At 40.5% G+C, this 19,714-nt stretch overlaps 1 long non-coding RNA gene across 2 annotated transcripts in view; it reads left to right on the top strand.

Moving 5' to 3' along the window:
* LOC112907864 (uncharacterized) overlaps nucleotides 1–19,714 on the top strand; it is a 324,991-nt gene that overhangs the window by 50,414 nt on the left and 254,863 nt on the right. For both annotated transcript variants that reach the window (XR_011998235.1, XR_011998234.1), the window contains exon 2: nucleotides 249–378. This is a non-coding gene — a long non-coding RNA (uncharacterized lncRNA). The remainder of the gene's footprint in view (nucleotides 1–248; nucleotides 379–19,714) is intronic.

Below are 19,714 nucleotides of genomic sequence, written 5' to 3'. Positions count from 1 at the left end.
AACTATTCTTGCACCTCAGGAATAAATCCCATTTGATCACAGCGTGTGATCATTTTAATGTACTGTTGAAGTGGGTTTGTTAGTATTTTGTTGAGGAGTTTTGCAGAGGTGTGGACAAACTCCTTTTGGGGAAGATCTGGACTTGGTTTTATCACTGGGGCAAAGTAGGGGCAGAAGATTCAGGCAATTCCCACACATTCATTCAGGCTTCCAGACGACTATTAATTATGTGCCTCTTAAACCCCCAGGCGCAGGCTAATGAGACGCTTTACCATGAAGCAATAGCTATGAAAGTATGCAGTCAAACCTCTTCCAGGGAGAAGTTGGAGTCACCCTTCTGCCCGTTCCTTCTGTGCTAAGCCCTAGAAGATAGCCATGGTAAGTGCACACACTTCTGTATAAAATCACTCTTCGTTTAATGTGGTCCAAGAGGACTCACAAGTGCCAAGCCCCATCAGCGCTCAGAGCTGGGTGATTTGGGGGCCCACCCCTCAGGTGGCAGCCATAAAAGTTAGGGTGCTCTGTGAATGGACAAGATTCTTCCCAGGGAGAAGCTGGAGGCTTGGTTTTCTTGTTGGAGTCAGCCAGAGGAAGAAGGCAGGAGAAGTGCCTTCCATCACTTTCAGGCTCCTGGAAGGATCCCAGTCAGCACTCAGATGCAGGCTGATTAGAAGTTGGACCCTTGGTTGCAGCTGAGAATGTATGTAGTCAGACTCCTTCCAGGAAGAAACTGGGAGATTTCACCTGTTCCCTCTACAATGAGGCCAGGGGCAATTGCTCACGTGCACATTTAGAAACTGCATCTTTGGGAGTGCTTGGGTATCTCAGTCGGTTGAGTGTCCTACTCTTGATTTTAGCTCAGGTCATGATCTCAGGGTCCTGGGATTGAGCTCAGCAGGGTGTCTGCTTGGAGATTCTCTCTTCCTCTCCCTATGCCCCTCCCACCTGCTCATGTTCTCTCTCTCTCTTCTCTCAAATAATTGGATCTGTAAAAAATACTGCTTCTTTCTTTCTTTCTTTCTTTCTTTCTTTCTTTTTCTTTCTTCTTTCTTTTACTGCATCTTTATTTAATGTGGTCCTGGGTAACTCACAAATTTCAAGTGCCATTGGTTCTCAGAGCTAGATAATTTGGAAGCCTGTCCCTGCATGGCAACTGTAAACACTAGGGCACTAGATGTATAGACAAGCTCTTTACAGGGACAAGCTCTTTATAGGGAGAACCTGAAGGCTTGGTTTCATTGTTGGAGCAAGCCAGAAGTAGAAGGCAGGGAAAGTGCCTACAGGCTCTTTTGGGATCCTTAGAAGATCCCAGTTAATACCTAGATACAGGCTGATTAGAAGCTGGACCCACGGTCCACACCTAGAAATGTGTACAAGTCAAACTCTTTCCAGGGAGAAATGGAGATTGGTGTTTCTCCCTTATAATGGGTTTGGGAGATAGTTGTGGGGAGTGCTTGTGTGCCTATTTAAAAATTGTATCTTTGTTTAATGTCTGATTTGTGAATGCCAAGCACCATTGACTCTCTGAACCAGGTGATTTAGTCCTTCAGGTGGCAACCTTAATAGTTGTGCTAGATATGTGGTTTAAAATCTTTGTTTTTCATAGAGAAACTTGCAGTTGAGGGCTCACTCTTCTTTTGTAAGGTGCTGTGCCTAGGGTGGATTTTATAACAATAGTGTGTCTCAGCTTTTTCTACATGTCTCAATGTGGATATTTTCTCAGTTGCCTGAGGTGTAGGAGTCATCCAACTAGTTTCCAGATTTCTCTGAGAGGGAACTGATCCATGTGTATTTGAGTATTTGGTGCATCATTGGGAGGAGGGAAAGTCAGGAGCTTCCTGTCTTACCATCTTCCTGATGTCCAAAAACCTACTTAGATTATTGGTTCATTATAATAGGATATAACTCAGAAACAGCCATATGGAAGAGGTGCATAGGGCAGGGTATGTGGGAAGGGAGTATGCCCCTTCCAGTGTGCCACTCTCCCAGAATCACCAAATATTGACTTTGTTGAAGACTATGAAAAAGATCTGACCTCATGCAGAGATGTAGTTGGGAAGAGGAGTATTTTAATAGGCTCTTCAGAAAACCATGGATAGTCTCCTCAGATACTACACCAAAATTCAACAAATGGTATTTTTAAAGTTTAGTGACAATGTGGAATCTGAAACCATATCATTGAGCATTGCATATTCTGTTGCATTGACATCTCTTGGTTTATCTTGCACTTAAAAAAAGATTTTATTTATTTATTTGACAGAGAGAGAGAGCAAGAGAATGAAAGTGGAGGAGTGATGGAGGGAGAGGGAGAAGCAGGCTCCCCACTGAGCAGGGAGTTTGATGTGGGGCTCAATCCCAGGACCCTGGGGTCATGACCTGAATGGAAGGCCGACACTTAACTGAGTCACCTAGTGCCCTATCTTGACATTTTAATGATTTTTTTTTTACCCATGCATGATTTCATAAACATCCTGCATTAGTTTAATCACTTGAAAAAATATTGGTTCCTGGGGCTATACAGATCTTCCAGATGACACATTTTAGTATACAGTATCAAAGAGTCTAGATTAGTTTATAGCACCACCAATTTCATTACAAGTCTTTAAGTATTGGGCAGCTCTCATGCTCACTGTGGTGGATATCTAGTTTTACCAAATTCCAATTTTTGCTTGAAACCTTGAATTTGATTAATGACAATAAATGCTGTCAAATGTTTCCTTTGAAAGGATAGGCTCTATTTGTTAATTTCTGAAGAAGTATCTGCAAGATAGTCAAGTCTGAATAAATCATAGTTTTTCTCTCATTCTTTATTTTTTTAAAAGATTTTATTTATTTATTCATGAGAGACAGAGAGAGAGAGAGAAGCAGAGACACAGGCAGAGGGAGAGAGGGAGAAGCAGGCTCTCCAGGATCACACCCTGGGGCTGAAGGTGGCGCTAAACCGCTAAACCGCTGAGCCACCTGGGCTGCCCCCTTTCTTTTTTTTTATGTGGGCTCCACACCCAGCATGGGGTTCCAATTCACAACCCCTAAATCAAGAGTCACATGCTTCACTGACTGAGCCAGCCAGGCACCCCTCTCTTGTTATTTCTATTGAAAAATACATTTTATGAAGAACAAGGCTGGTTTGACTTGCAATGTAAACAAATGCACAATGCCTTTCTTTGATTCCACCATCATACTTTAATATGCATCAGAAGTACTTTATGTGTATTTCCCATTTTGTCACAGAATATTAAGATGTGCATTCAAGAGCAGATATTTAATGAAATTAGCTGCTTCAAAGGACATTCTTAAGTGAAACTGACTTTTCCCCCCTTCTAGTACATGGCGGTAAAGAATACAATTAACTAGCTAGTACAGTTTGGTGCTACTGCTTTGATGTGTGCCTAGGCCGCAGCAGTTTTACCCACCATTGCTTCTGCACCATCAGTGTTAATGTCAACACGGTGAAAAAGAAAACTGACTTTTTACTATTATTATAAAAAGAGTCTTGACCTTGTGGACCCCTGAAAGAGTCGAGAACTGTCAGCGATCCTTGACCACACTTTGAGTACCATTACTCTAGCATTACTATTAAAAGAAAAATACAAGAATTTGTAACAAACAAACCAGTAACAGAGTAAGTAGAAATAATTTTTAAAATACTTAAGGCAAGAAAAGAGAGAGAAATGGATGTGCATAGGTAGAACACATAGTATAATGATAGATTTAAAGCCTTAAGATTAGTTTTTTCTTTGGTTTTCCATACAAGTAGAACCCAACAGGCACTCCAAATCATTCTGCCAATGTTTCCAGACCAAACTGCATCTCAGGGTGAGTGCAGTTTAGCTTTAATCTGAGACTTGTGTTTCAAATGAGCAGAATGGTAAGACCTAAGGTCACTATTGAAAGTCATATGTGCAACACGATTAGAGAGAAATATGATAGAAAATAAACCACCTCTACTTTAGTAATGAAGACACCAACTCAAACCAATTTACTTAAGAATCTAGGTTCAACCCTATAGATTAATTACTAAGATATACACGGAGTGTGTCTAAGAAAGGAAAATCATAGTACATAGTGCCTCAAGCTTCAGGAGAGTTTTGTGATTGGCATATTCATTTGTCTTCTATTTAAAAGCAAATCCCAGGACAGACAGGAAGAGGTAAGGAAGCATCCTCTAAATTCCCCTTCCCTGGGCAGCCCCGGTGGCCAAGCGGTTTAGCGCCGCCTTTGGCCCTGGGTGTGATCCTGGAGACCCGGGATCAAGTCCCATGTCGGGCTCCCTGCATGGAGTATGCTTCTCCCTCTGCCTGTGTCTCTGCCTCTCCCTCTCTCTCTCTCTCTCTCTCTCTCTCTCTCTCTGTCTGTCATGAATAAATAAACAAAATCTTTAAAAAAAAATAAATTCCCCTTCCCAAAAGATAAACTGTCAAGTTCATTAGACTGGACATTGCTAGGACTTCATCAATAGTATCTTCACTGGCCTTCTCCATTGCACAGGTGTGTCTATCTCATTGATTGGTTGTCCATCAAATTTGAATCTAATCTGTCTCATTGACAGGTTTTGTCTCTCACAATATGCGTTCATCAGTTTGTTGAGAGGTGTTTGTCATTTCTTTTGAGCTGAATCACAGTTCTATTATATTATAGAATTATAACACAAAAATGTTAATTGGAAGTGACCTTTCAGTCATTTTTTCTAACCTCCTACCTGGTAGAGAATTCTCCTCTACAGTATCCACATCTAGAGGTCATTCAGTAGTAGATCCTTAGATACTTCTGATAACAGAGAGCTCACTAACTTGTGAAATAGGCTATTTCAATTATATTCAGCTCTATTTCTTAGTAAATTCTTCTTTATATTGAACCAGGACTCCTTGAAATTTTCATTTCAGCCTAGGTGCCTATTCTGATGATCCCAGAATAAGAATAGGCTTACTGTTTTTTCCAGATGGCCTGCTGCTTTGGAATTAATATAGCAGTTCTTTGTCTTCTGATCCTATATCCAGATTTCCCTTGGAAAAGTAAGTACTGATGCTTCTGGCAGGTGCCTTTGAAGAGTCCATAGTGAGCAAGAGAAAAATACCTGAATCTATTAAACATCAATATAGTGGACATAGTTGGATGGCTACATAGTACACATTCTTCCTTTACCTGTTTTATAACAGACCCTGGATTCTATTCAGATGTCCATCATCCACTCCCCAATCACTAACCCAAGCAACTCAGCTTGGTGATCTTGTCCCCAGCTTTAGGAGTAGGCCTTGTCTGTTTTAATCAATCAATGTAATCCAAACCTCCTTGCAGGTGATTGGTATAGAAATAAAAATTAAGCAATAGAAATTAAGTTGAAGGTAAAAGAAATGGGGCCTTTGTTTACGGAGCAGGACCAATTATAAATTTCCACTTTGACTATAACCCTAGATAGTTTTCTTTGGCTGAAAGTTAAGGAAGGAAACTAGCATTTGTTGAATGGCTGTTATGTACCAGGCACTTTCCTATATGCCAAGTAATTTAATCCTCACTGTGAAGCAGGTACAAGTTTCCAGTTTGGAAAGCGAGGCTCACTGAGGTTATATGAATTGCCCAGGATCACACAGAGATCCAATCTTGATCTGGTTGTCTCCAAGTCCATTGCTCTTTCCATTAAATTCTTGGCAGATAATTCTTTCCAGACAATTCTAGTCCCTATGTCGAGAAAGCTATTCAAAGTCTCAGTCAAAGACTCTTCTTCTACAGTGTTAGTAATTTGTAATAGTTAAAAGTATGGACTATGGACTTACATAAACATTGCCTCAAATTCTGGTGTCAAGTATTCAACTTTTTTAAAAATATAAGATTCTTACTCACAGTGAAGCAACCTCCACCATTCACTATCTTTCTGACCTTGCGTGAATTACCCTCTCTGAGCTTCAGTGTTTCTCCTTTGTAAAACAAAGATAATTGCCTCCCAGTGATGTTGTGAAGATTAATGAGGTAACACTTGTAAAATTCCTGAAATATAGTGAGTGCAGCAGTGAATCAAGAGTGAGGTGGTAAAAGTGATCTGCCACAGAGCAGAGGAATATTTATCACTAATTTTGTTTAGGATTTTTAGGTCATGGTGATAATAAAAGGCACACCAAGTTTTAGTCATTATTATTTATTTTAAGTCCTCTACAGACAATTCACTCCTTTTCTTCCTGCACTGGGAGCAAACCACCCTCAAAGCCTTGCTCTAGGGATCCCTGGGTGGCGCAGCGGTTTGGCGCCTGCCTTTGGCCCAGGGCGCGATCCTGGAGACCCGGGATCGAATCCCACGTCAGGCTCCCGGTGCATGGAGCCTGCTTCTCCCTCTGCCTGTGTCTCTGCCTCTCTCTCTCTCTCTCTCTCTCTGTGACTATCATAAATAAATAAAAAAAAAATTAAAAAAAAAAGCCCTGCTCTAGGTAGCCTTTCAGTGAGTATGTGCCATTTATCATTTTTTAAAGGCCAAAATATGAAGAATCTTACAATGAGAATAGGAACTTCAAACAAACTTGGTCTTTGGAGTTTATTTATTTTTTATTTTATTTTATTTTATTTATATTTTTTTATTTTTTAATAAATTAATTTTTTATTGGTGTTCAATTTGCCAACATACAGCATAACACCCGGAACTCATCCCGTCAAGTGTACCCCTCAGTGCCCGTCACCCACTAACCCCCAACCCCCACCCTCTTCCCCTTCCACCACCCCTAGTTCATTTCCCAGAGTTAGGAGTCTTTATGTTCTGTCTCCCTTTCTGATATTTCCCACACATTTCTTCTCCCTTCCCTTATATTCCCTTTCACTATTATTTATATTCCCTAAATGAATGAGAACATACACTGTTTGTCCTTCTCCGATTGACTTACTTCACTCAGCATAATACCCTCCAGTTCCATCCACGTTGAAGCAAATGGTGGGTATTTGTCATTTCTAATGGCTGAGTAATATTCCATTGTATACATGTGGCTCCTTCCACAGTTGGGCTATTGTGGACATTGCTGCTAGAAACATCGGGGTGCAGGTGTCCCGGCGTTTCATTGCATCTGAATCTTTGGGGTAAATCCCAAGCAGTGCAATTGTTGGGTCGTAGGGCAGATCTATTTTTAACTCTTTGAGGAACCTCCACACAGTTTTCCAGAGTGGCTGCACCATTTCACATTCCCACCAACAGTGTAAGAGGGTTCCCTTTTCTCCGCATCCTCTCCAACATTTGTTGTTTCCTGCCTTGCTACTTTTCCCCATTCTCACTGGTGTGAGGTGGTATCTCATTGTGGTTTTGATTTGTATTTCCCTGATGGCAAGTGATGCAGAGCATTTTCCCATGCGCATGTTGGCCATGTCTATGTCTTCCTCTGTGAGATTTCTCTTCATGTCTTTTGCCCATTTCATGATTGGATTGTTTGTTTCTTTGGTGTTGAGTTTAATAAGTTCTTTATAGATCTTGGAAACTAGCCCTTTATCTGATACATCATTTGCAAATATCTTCTCCCATTCTGTAGGTTGTCTTTTAGTTTTGCTGAATGTATCCTTTGCTGTGCAAAAGCTTCTTATCTTGATGAAGTCCCAATAGTTCATTTTTTATTTTGTTTCTTTTGCCTTCATGGATGTATCTTGCAAGAAGTTACTGTGGCCGAGTTCAAAAAGGGTGTTGCCTGTGTTCTCCTCTAGGATTTTGATGGAATCTTGTCTCATATTTAGATCTTTCATCCATTTTTAGTTTATTTTTGTGTATGGTGAAAGAGAGTGGTCTAATTTCATTCTTCTGCATGTGGATGTCCAATTTTCCCAGCACCATTTATTGAAGAGACTGTCTTTCTTCCAATGGATAGTCTTTCCTCCTTTTTCGAATATTAGTTGACCATAAAGTTCAGGGTCCACTTCTGGATTCTCTATTCTGTTCCATTGATCTATGTGTCTGTTTTTGTGCCAGTACCACACTGTCTTGATGACCACAGCTTTGTAGTACAACCTGAAATCTGGCATTGTGATGCCCTCAGCTATGGTTTTCTTTTTTAAAATTCCCCTGGCTATTCGGGGTCTTTTCTGGTTCCACACAAATCTTAAAATAATTTGTTCTAACTCTCTGAAGAAAGTCCATGGTATTTTGATAGGGATTGCATTAAACGTGTAAATTGCCCTGGGTAACATTGACATTTTCACAACATTAATTCTGCCAATCCATGAGCATGGAATATTTTTCCATCTCTTTGTGTCTTCCTCAATTTCTTTCAGAAGTGTTCTATAGTTTTTAGGGTATAGATCCTTTACCTCTTTGGTTAAGTTTATTTCGAGGTATCTTATGCTTTTGGTTGCAATTGTAAATGGGATTGACTCCTTAATTTCTCTTTCTTCAGTCTCATTGTTAGTGTATAGAAATGCCATTGATTTCTGGGCATTGATTTTGTATCCTGCCACGCTACCAAATTGCTGTATGAGTTCTAGCAATCTTGGGGTGGAGGCTTTTGGATTTTCTATGGAGAGTATCATGTCATTGGCAAAGAGGGAGAGTTTGACTTCTTCTTTGCCAATTTGAATGCCTTTAATGTCTTTTTGTTGTCTGATTGCAGAGGCTAGGACTTCCAATACTATGTTGAATAGCAGTGGTGAGAGTGGACATCCCTGTCTTGTTCCTGATCTTAGGGGAAAGGCTCCCAGTGCTTCCCCATTGAGAATGATATTTGCTGGGGGCTTTTCGTAGATGGCTTTTAAGATGTCGAGGAAAGTTCCCTCTATCCCTACACTCTGAAGGGTTTTGATCAGGAATGGATGCTGTATTTTGTCAAATGCTTTCTCTGCATCTAATGAGAGGATCCTATGGTTCTTGGTTTTTCTCTTGCTGATATGATGAATCACACTGATTTTTTTAGAAGTGTTGAACCAGCCTTGTGTCCCGGGGATAAAGCCTACTTGGTCATGGTGAATAATTTTCTTAATGTGTTATTGGATCCTATTGGCTAGTATCTTGTTGAGAATTTTTGCATCCATGTTCATCAGGGATATTGGTCTATAATTCTCCTTTTTTTGTGGGGTATTTGTCTGGTTTTGGAATTAAGGTGATGCTGGCCTCATAGAACGAATTTGGAAGTACTCCATCTCTTTCTATCTTTCCAAACAGCTTTAGTAGAATAGGTATGATTTCTTCTTTAAATGTTTGATAGAATTCCCCTGGGAAGCCATCTGGCCCTGGACTCTTGTGTCTTGGGAGGTTTTTGATGACTGCTTCAATTTCCTCCCTGGTTATTGGCCTGTTCAGGTTTTCTATTTCTTCCTGTTCCACTTTTGGTAGTTTGTGGCTTTCCAGGAATGCGTCCATTTCTTCTAGATTGCCTAATTTATTGGCGTAGAGCTGTTCATAGTATGTTTTTAAAATCGTTTGTATTTCCTTGGTGTTGGTAGTGATCTCTCCTTTCTCATTCATGATTTTATTAGTTTGAGTCTTCTCTCTCTTCTTTTTAATAAGGTTGGCTAATGGTTTATCTATCTTATTAATTCTTTCAAAGAACCAACTCCTGGTTCTGTTGATCTCTTCCACAGTTCTGGTCTCGATTTCGCTGAGTTCTGCTCGACTTTTAATTAACTCTCTTCTTCTGCTGGGTGAAGGGTCCATCTGCTGTTTTTTCTCTAGCTCCTTTATGTGTAAGGTTAGCTTTTGTATTTGAGTTCTTTCCAGTTTTTGAATGGATGCTTGCATTGCGATGTATTTCCCCCTTAGGACTGCTTTTGCTGCATCCCAAAGATCTTGAACGATTGTATCTTCATTCTCATTAGTTTCCATGAATCTTTTTAATTCTTCCTTAATTTCCTGGTTGACCCTTTTATCTTTTAGCAGGATGGTCCTTAACCTCCACGTGTTTGAGGTCCTTCCAAACTTCTTGTTGCGATTTAGTTCTAATTTCAAGGCATTATGGTCTGAGAATATGCAGGGGACGATCCCAGTCTTTTGTTATTGGTTCAGACCCGATTTGTGACCCAGTATGTGGTCTATTCTGGAGAAAGTTCCATGTGCACTTGAGAAGAATGTGTATTCAGTTGAGTTTGGATGTAAAGTTCTGTAGATATCTGTGAAATCCATCTGGTTCAGTGCATCATTTAAAGCTCTTGTTTCTTTGGAGATGTTGTGCTTAGAAGACCTATCGAGAGTAGAAAGAGCTAGATTGAAGTCACCAAGTATAAGTGTATTATTATCTAAGTATTTCTTCACTTTGGTTATTAATTGGTTTAAATATTTGGCAGCTCCCACATTCGGGGCATATATATTGAGGATTATTAAGTCCTCTTGTTGGATAGATCCTTAAAGTATGAGATAGTGTCCCTCTTCATCTCTCACTACAGTCTTCGGGGTAAATTTTAGTTTATCTGATATAAGGATGGCTACCCCTGCTTTCTTTGAGGACCATTTGAATGGTAAATGGTTCTCCAACCTTTTATTTTCAGGCTGTAGTAGGTGTCCTTCTGTCTAAAATGAGTCTCTTGTAGACAGCAAATAGATGGGTCCTGCTTTTTTATCCAGTCTGAAACCCTGCACCTTTTGATGGGGTCATTAAGCCTGTTCACGTTCAGAGTTACTAATGACAGATATGAGTTTAGTGTCATCATGATATCTATTCAGTCCTTGTTTTTGTGGATTGTTCTACTGAACTTCTTCTTAAAGGGGAATTTTAAGCGTCCCCCTTAAAATTTCTTGCAGAGCTGGTTTGGAGGTCACATATTCTTTCAGTTCCTGACTGTTTTGGAAGCTCTTTATCTCTCCTTCCATTTTGAATGAGAGCCTTGCTGTATAAAGTATTCTTGGTTGCATGTTCTTCTCATTTAGGACCCTGAATATACCCTGCCAGTCCTTTCTGGCCTGCCAGGTCTCTGTGGAGAGGTCTGCTGTTACCCTAATACTCCTCCCCATAAAAGTCATGGATTTCTTGTCTCTTGCTGCTTTAAGGATCTTCTCTTTATCTTTGGAATTTGCAAGCTTCACTATTAAATGTCGAGGTGTTGAACGGTTTTTGTTGATTTTAGGGGGGGATCTCTCTATTTCCTGGATCTGAATGCCTGTTTCCCTTCCCAGATTAGGAAAGTTTTCAGCTAGGATTTGTTCAAATACATATTCTGGCCCTATGGCCCTTTTGGCGCCCTCGGGAACCCCAATTAAACATAGGTTTTTCTTCCTCAGGCTGTCGTTTATTTCCCTTAATCTGTCTTCATGGTCTTTTAATTGTCTGTCTCTTTTTTCCTCAGTTTCCCTCTTTGCCATCAACTTGTCTTCTATGTCACTCACTCGTTCTTCCACCTCATTAGCCCTCGTCGTTAGGACTTCTAGTTTGGATTGCATCTCATTCAATTGATTTTTCATTTCTGCCTGATTGGATCTAAATTCTGCAGTCATGAAGTCTCTTGAGTCCTTTATGGTTCTTTCTAGAGCCACCAGTAGCTGTATAATAGTGCTTCTGACTTGGCTTTCTGACATTGAATTGTAATCCAGATTTTGTAACTCTGTGGGAGAGAGGACTGTTTCTGATTCTTTCTTTTGAGGTGAGGTTTTCCTTCTAGTCATTTTGCTCATTGCAGAGTGGCCAAAAACAAGTTGTATTGGGAAAAGGAGAAAAAGAGAGAGAAAGAAGGAAAGAAAAGAGAAAAAGAAAAAAGAAAAAAGGAAGAAAAAAGAGAAGAAAAAGAGAAAGAAAAAGAAGGAAAAAAACGGCGGGGGAAGCAATCAGAAATCAAAAAGAAAAAAAAAAAAAAAACCCGGGGGAGTATCTTCTGATTCTGTATACTTTGAGTCCCTTCACTTCCCCTGGAACTGGTCCGTCTCACTGGTCTTCTGGGGGAGGGGCCTGCTGTGCTGATTTTCAGGTGTTAGCCCTTGGGGGAGGTGCTCTGCCCCCTGCCTGGTGCAGGGCTCAGTGGGGGTTGTTTACCCCGTGAGGCCCCAGGAGGAACAACCCCAGTGGCAGGGCCAGCTCTGGAGCCCTGGATTCAACCCCCGCAGTAACTACAGAGCTCTCCGTCTGCAGGGGCCTGGAAGCTCCGGGGCGGGGTCGCTGATCTGCTCAGCTCCAGGCAGGAGCGTCCTTGCTGTCCTGGGCCCTCCCGGCCTCTGCCTGTCCCGGGGGGAGGCCGGATCTTGGACTGTGTCCCGGCGCCCTGTGCTCCCGGCCTGCGTTGTTGGATTCGCGCTCCCGCCCGCGCAGCCCCCTCTGCACAGAGCCTCTTCCTCTGCCCGAGCCCCACCGAGCTGCTCCCGGGCCGCGCAGCCCCCTCCGCGCGGAGCTTCTTCCTCTGCCCGAGCCGCTGCCGCCAAGCTGCTCCCGGAGCCGCGCCGCCCCCTCCGCGGAGCTTCTTCCTCCGCCCGAGCCGCCGCCGCCGAGCTGCTCCCGGAGCCGCGCAGCCCCCTCCGTGGAGCCGCCGCCCGAGCCCCTCCGAGCTGCTCCGGGTCCCGCCGTGCCCGCTGCAGCCCTTAGGGAGCTCGGCGCACTCTCCCTGGGGCCAGGTGTCTGTTAGTGTCCCAGGGAGCCCGAGGGCATCCCCGCCCTGGGTCCTGCTCTAACTCCCTGCGGGTGGCTTTCCGCCCGGGAAGGTTGGTGCAGCTCCTGCTTCTCTGGGTCGGGGCTCTCCTGTCCTGGGGGCACTCGCCCCGGCCTCAGCCCGGCTCCTCGTGGGGCCCCTCCCCCTTGGAGGCCTTTTGTTTCTTTATTTCTTTTTCCCTGTCTTCCTACCTTGATAGAAGCGCGAACTCTTCTCCCTGTAGCATTCCAGCTGTTCTCTCTTTAAATCTCAGGCCGAATTCGTAGATTTTCAGGATGATTTTAAGGTTATCTAGGTAATTTGGTGGGGACAGGTGATTTGGGAACCCTACTCTTCCGACATCTTGCCCCTCCTCCGGTCTTTGGAGTTTAGATTAAAAGATTCTCATTCCACTGGGTATATAGACTTCGGCTTAGATTATTGGTGGGATTTCTAAGTTAAAAGTAATTTAAGTAGCATAGTAGAATGAAAGTACTGTGTATCAAATGAGTATTATCTTCCCTCTTAACCATGGAATTTTGAAGATGAGATTTGTTGAACATTCTTCAATATTTAGGGAATGTCCTTTTATGCTGTTTACAATGACAGTCCCATTGCATGGAGTACAAGAATAGTCAAGTGGCTTGATGCTGGGAAAGGTGGCAGGGAGGGCTTTACATAAATAATGTCATTGAATCTTCTTGACAACCCTGTGAAGTAATTGTTGAGGTAAAGGTATTCTCTCACTTTTGCTGAGGAACAAACTGAAATTTGTGGATCAAGTTTAGGAGAGAGGAATTCATTTCTCTTCTCTCACTTTCCAAAGTAGTTGAGAGCCACAAGTTTGCTTGCAACTTAGAAATGCCTTTAAATTAGATACTGCTTCGAACCTGGATGTGATTTAGATTGGCTGGCCTAACAAAGCTTGTGAGTCAAGAGTAGACACTCATGGTTTGAATAATTTCCTTGTCCTAGTCCTTGGCTATATTATCAGTTGCCTCTACTATGCAGTAGTGAGGTCCTTCAAAGCCAGGGCCTATACTGTTTCTCCCTGTATTCAACTTGATTGGTATGGTTTTATATGGTCTCCTTAGAAACATTAATCTTTAAGTAGAGGGGGTACTACACAGGAGAACAGAAATCCTCAGGTCATACTTTTTGCCTGCACACCTTTTGTCTCTTAAGTCCTAGAGCCTTTCTAGGCATCAGGAGAGCACTATACAGCTTGAAATATATATTTAAAATGAAATATATATATATAAAATATATGTATAATATATATATTTTTAAAAAATGATAAATGGCATATGTTCACTATATATATAGGGAAAAATAGATGGGGATATAAATAAATAAATAAATAAATAAATAAATAAATAAATAAATAAATAAATCTATTTCCCTATCTACTTTTGTCAGGACAGGAGTTCATGAAGAATTAGATAAGAAGGAAGCAACTCTCCTAGACCCGGAGGAGAGACTGGTAGAACATTGGGTAGGTACACTTTCATGAAAGGCTGGATCTACAGGCAGAAGGTCACATGGTCAAATGCTTAGGCTTTCAACTGCAAGTCATCTGGCCTTTCCCTATACCACACCATGGGCTTCATGCAAAGATAGACCTCTGATGATGTCACCTTTTTAGCTGTATTCTGAACTACATGCCCCATCCTGCCTGTCTCTGCTTGCCAACTTATTCCTGATTTGCCCAGTTTCTGACCTATCTTCCCCAACAGAATTTCATCAACACCTAATTTCAGCACCACTTCCTCAACTCTGAACTTCGGCCGAATTTGAATTCTCCCTCTGGTTACTCCATCATTGCATTTTGATCATAAGAGAAGAAGCTACTAAGGCCATCTTAGAAATGTGAAGGTGAGACCTCATGGGATCATGAAATGAAGATTATTTGAGGTCTCTGGAAACCTAGAGATGTCTTGGGATATGTTTTCTAAAGTTTGATTTAAAAATCACATAAATAAGATCATATGATCTGCAAAAGATATGGTTTTACTTCTTCCTTTCCAATCTGTATGCCTTTTCTCCTATTTTTCTTGCCTAGTTGAACTGGCTAGAATCTCCACCATAATGCTGAACAAGTGGCAAGATCAGACATTATTTTTGTCTTGTTCCTGATCCCCTAGGGAAAGCTTTTACTCTTTAAATCTTTAGGTATGATGACAGATATGACTTTTTTGTGGATGCCCTTTTTAGGTTGAAAACTTTCCTAGTTTGTTGATTTTTTTTAAATCATGAAAATATGCTGAATTTTGACAGAGCATTTTCCTACATCCATTGAGGTGATCATGGAATTTTTATCCATTGTTCAGTTAATATGATCTAATAGATAGATTGGTGTCTGCATATTGAAATGACTTTGCTTTCCTGGGTTATATCCCATATGGTCATAGTGCATAATCCATTTATATGTTGCTGTATTCTGTTTGCTAGTATTTCATTAAGGATTTTTGCATCTATATTCATAAAGGATATTGATCTATAATTTTCTTGTGATGTCTTTGGTTCGGGTATCAGATGAATGCTGGCCTCATAGAATTCCTTAGGAAGTGCTCTTTGCTATTCTATAGGTTTGGAAGACTTTGTGAAGTATTGATGTTAATTCTCTTTTAAATATTTGGTATAATTCACTAATTAAGCCATCTGGGCCTGGAGTTCTCTTTATGATAATTTTTGATTACCAATTCAATCTTCTTTACTTGTTATACATCTATTCAGCTTTTCTATTTCATCTTGAGTCAGTTTCAGTAGTTTGTGTCTTTCTAGAAACTTACGTACTATTTCATCTAAATCATGTAACTGCCATGCAGTCGTTCATTATATTCCCTATAATCATTTGTATTTCTCTAGGTTGTTTATTAATGTCCCCACTTTTATTTCTGGTATTAGTAATCTGAGTCCTCTCTCTCTTTTTCTTGGTCAATTAAACTAAAGTTTTATTGATTTCATCAATATTTCAAAAAAGCCAACTTTGGTTTTGTTGATTTTCTCTTTTTTTCTGTGCATTTATGTCTGTTCTAATGTTTATTATGTTATTCTTTTTTGAATTCTTTGGATCTAGTTTGTGCTTTTTCTACTGTCTCAAGTTGGAAGTTTGGCTATTGATTTAGGACCTTTCTTCTTTTATAATGTAGGCGATCAAAGTTATACATTTCCCTCTTACTGCATTAGCTTAATTCCATAGATTTTGGTATGTTGTGTCTTCATTTTCATTCATCTGAAAGTATTTTTTCAAGTTCTCATGACTTCTTCTTTGACCCATTGATTATTTAGTAATGTGTTTTTTAAATTTTAACACACTTATGAACTTCCCAAAATTGATGTCTGATTTAATTCTATACTTTGGAATTAAAGTGGGTAAGAGATCATACTTTGTATGATTTCAAACCCAGAGTGACACTCCCCATCTGTAAGCTGTACATTGGAGGAAGGTCATAGATCCTGGTCTTCTCAGCTTGCCCCTTCCTGCATGAAATCTCTGCATTTTGAGCAAACTGAGGCATAGGTAATGAGGGCCAGTATTACTGGCTTCCTACACCTAGAATAGAGCTTACACTCTACTGGTGAAGGTGGGGTAGGAAAAGAGAGACCCAGTTCTCTCTGCTATGCCTGGATGAACTGCAACATTGTGTTGTGAGAAATGAGAAACAACATAAACCTGATGATTCTGGGTGTATCTGTATCCCCAAGACTAGAAACTGGGGGAGAAGGATCCCCTGTCTTTTAGGATGCGAGGGTAGACCTTACATAACCTGAACTGGTGGAAGAGAGTAATAGACTAAATTGTGGCTCAAATGCTACAGACTGTCACCGTTCCTCCTGAGATTTAGTAGATTTTCTTGGTTAAATGTTTTCCCACTTTTTGTATGCCCTTAGGAAAATCTCCAGAAACTTTGAATGATTTTTAAAAAATAATTTTCCTTACTTAAACTGTTGTTTGACTGCGGAGAGGGTAAGCTGGAATCTTTATTGCATTATTCCAGAAGCCCTGCTTCTCAAATAGTATTTTTATACAGAGAAACTTCTCTAGAAAATCATCTTGCACCTGTCACCTTTCCTTATTTAGGCAAAATTGAATGTGTCTGAAGACTCAGCCTCCCTAGAAGTGGTTTAGAAGTTTAGAGATCTGATAACATGGATAACAACCTCAGAAAGTGGTTGTGTTGAGTCAGTGATAGTCCTGAAACATTCCATTGTATTTTTTTGTCTTGCAAAAGATCACCAATTCACTTCTTTTGTCAGGCTAGATAACTTCTAGTGTTAATTGCTATGTATACGATCATGAAAGACCTGGAGGGTCAGTATATCTGTTTGGCAGGAAGGAACACCCTGCATACCTGGTCTACTTTCGAGTTATGTCTATCAAACACATTTTAGCAATCACTACAATTACTGCCAAGTTTTGCCTTTCATCACTCTGTATATAGGAGCCCAGAAAAATCTGTGTTGATTTCGAAATATTTTTAGACATGATGAAGAGAAAAAGTCTCCTGCATTATGAATTGGGCTGAGTTATTGATTCGGTGCCCAATGTCTGTTTTATTGAAAAAATTATATATATATATATATATTTGCCTTCAGCGATCAAAGCATTCTGCTAGTTTATTGACCTTAGCTCATCAAGCACTTCTCTTCCTTTCTAAAGAAAATGAGGTGCTTTGCTTTTGATAAAGGACCACTTAACTGTGGTCTCTGCATAATATTTGAGAATTTTACTTGTTTCTATCAATCTATATGGATAAACTTCATGGAACAAGGATCTTTGAAATTTTAAGTGTTTAAGGTCTTTGTGATGTTGCCTTTATGTTGTGATGATAAGCCCATGCTAACACAGATAAAGTAATGATTGAGTATGCTTCAATGAAATTTCTTGGCTCTCTTATCCCCAGCCAAGATGTCTTATGATGACAGACAAAGTGTTGCAGGGGATCTACAGTGAGAAACTCCCACGTACAATATAGTGTTTCAATAATTCCATATATCACCCAGTGTTCATCACAAGTGCACTCCTTAATTCCTATCACCTATTTCACCGATTTCCCCACTCCCTTTGTTGTACACCTGAAGCTGATATAGCATTGTATGTTAACTATACTGGAATCAAAATTTAAAAAAGAAATTCCTATATAAGTCAGAAATGTCATCACTTCCTGGGATCCTTTCAATAGGGAAAGCACTTCCTCCCCATTCCCTAGGCCATAGAAGACAGAACTTCTATCACTCTTCTATCTTTAAAAGATAGTTTAAGGAAGGAAATTCTGCCCCTCTGTCCAATCTTCTACTTGCTTCTGTCTAATGAAAGAAGGATATACTAATATGATCGGTGATTGCCTGATATCCATTGAGCCACACTTAACAAATGGGTAAAGTGACAGTGATTCCAAAACAGGATTAGCATTACTGATTCTCTCTTTCTCCCTTTAACAGCCTTACTCATGGCTTGGTATATATGTGTGAGCAGTTACCTGCTCCCATATGTAAGCACTCATACATGTAAGCATACCTGGGACAAGGCCTACAATGTGCCCTCTGTATGGAAACTTGATCTTATCTCACTCTTGCTCTCACTCACTCACTCACGTTCCTTCTCTCTCTCTCTCTCTCTCTCTCTCTCTCTCTCTCTCTCTCTCTCTCAGACACACACACTTGTTTGCACTCTTGCTGGTAACTATACAGGTAAGGGAGACCTGTGGTCCTTAGAAATGGCTTTATAAGCCAGGATCTACACTATAGACACAACTTTCTGCATAGACAAGTCCCAAAGTCTACTTTCAGCAATGTAATAGGAAGATGCTCTTTTGATCTCAAGATTCAGCTACATTCTCTAACCTAGATTTAGCAAAAAAGCTATATGTCTTAGGGGTTATTGAGCACTTGCCTTGATTACTAATAAAGCTGACACTCTGATCCCCATTTAACCAGCAGTCATCAGAAGAATTTTTTTTTTTTTTGCATTAGGCAGAACCCAAATGGAGAGGTGGTAAGACTTAGTTCTTTCCTCCAATTTATAATGGTTAGTAACAATCTATTCCATAATTCTCTGTTTTGATAGCCCTAGTAAACAACTTACTAAAAAGAGGGAAAAACTCTATGGGTCTTTGAAATGGCAAGTCTTCAAGTTCCTTGACATCTTTACCTCTGCCCAGATCACCCATGATCTATTGTGGCTTTGTACCCACAAAATAAATTGAATCTAACATATGTTGGGGGCTGTTTTTATCCCACCAAGACTCTGACTCCAGCAACCTCCATCCTAGAGCTGGATTCAACCAAACCTTATATATCTGATAAACAAACCTGGCATAAGATATGATCTCATCTGGAAAATGATGAATAATGATAAGGATGATTGTACACAGCTGTGCTCCTGGCAGAGAAGACCTATACCCATGAGCCTATGGCACAATACCATCACTGTGGTCCTTTCAAAATAGTGACTAAGGTCACCAAGATTTTTAACAACTTCATGTTTTAAATGATCCCTTCAAGTGACATCTTCACCAGGATTAGGAACAGGATGGGATGGCCGAAGGGATCCTTGTACCCCTTTCCTTCCATTCTTAGAGGTCATTCTTGTTTTTATCTCCAACATTGCCTTATTCACACAGTCTTGGCATTTTTCCAGCAGTTATGGATATTCTTCTAACACATTTAATATCTTGCATCTGTCTTCCATAGCATCTGCATTACGAGATGCTGTAACAAATTACCACAAAATTGGAGGCTTAGCAAAACAGAAATTTACTCTGTCATAGTTCTGGTTTAGCTAGAAGTCTGAAATCAAAGTGTCAGCAAAGCCACATTCCCTCCCAAGACTCTAGGGGAGAATCCTTCCTTGTCTCTTCCAACTTCTGGTGGCTATAGGAATTCCTTAGCTTATCACAGCATAGCTCCAATTTCTGCCTCCCTCTTCACATGGTCTTCTTCCCTGTGTCTCCTTCTGTCTTCTTTTCTATCATAAGGACACTTATAAGATTTAGGACTCACCCTAATTCAGGATGACCTCATCTCAAAATTCTTACTTTAATTACATCTACAAAGACCCTTATTTCAAGTAAGGTCACATTCTGAGGTTCCAGGTGGACATATCTCTTTTTTGGGGGGGAGGAACTTCATTAAACCCCCCACAGCAACCAAGCATCATTTTGTATTTCCAGAAATGTGCTTTATGCATGGAGTCCCTGGATTATACTCTTGAGATTTG

This window comes from Vulpes vulpes, chromosome X (assembly GCF_048418805.1).
Source record: "Vulpes vulpes isolate BD-2025 chromosome X, VulVul3, whole genome shotgun sequence".
NCBI lineage: Eukaryota > Metazoa > Chordata > Mammalia > Carnivora > Canidae > Vulpes > Vulpes vulpes.
The sequence above is the reverse complement of the archived record's forward strand: the minus strand, read 5'-3'. Positions and strand labels throughout refer to the sequence as shown.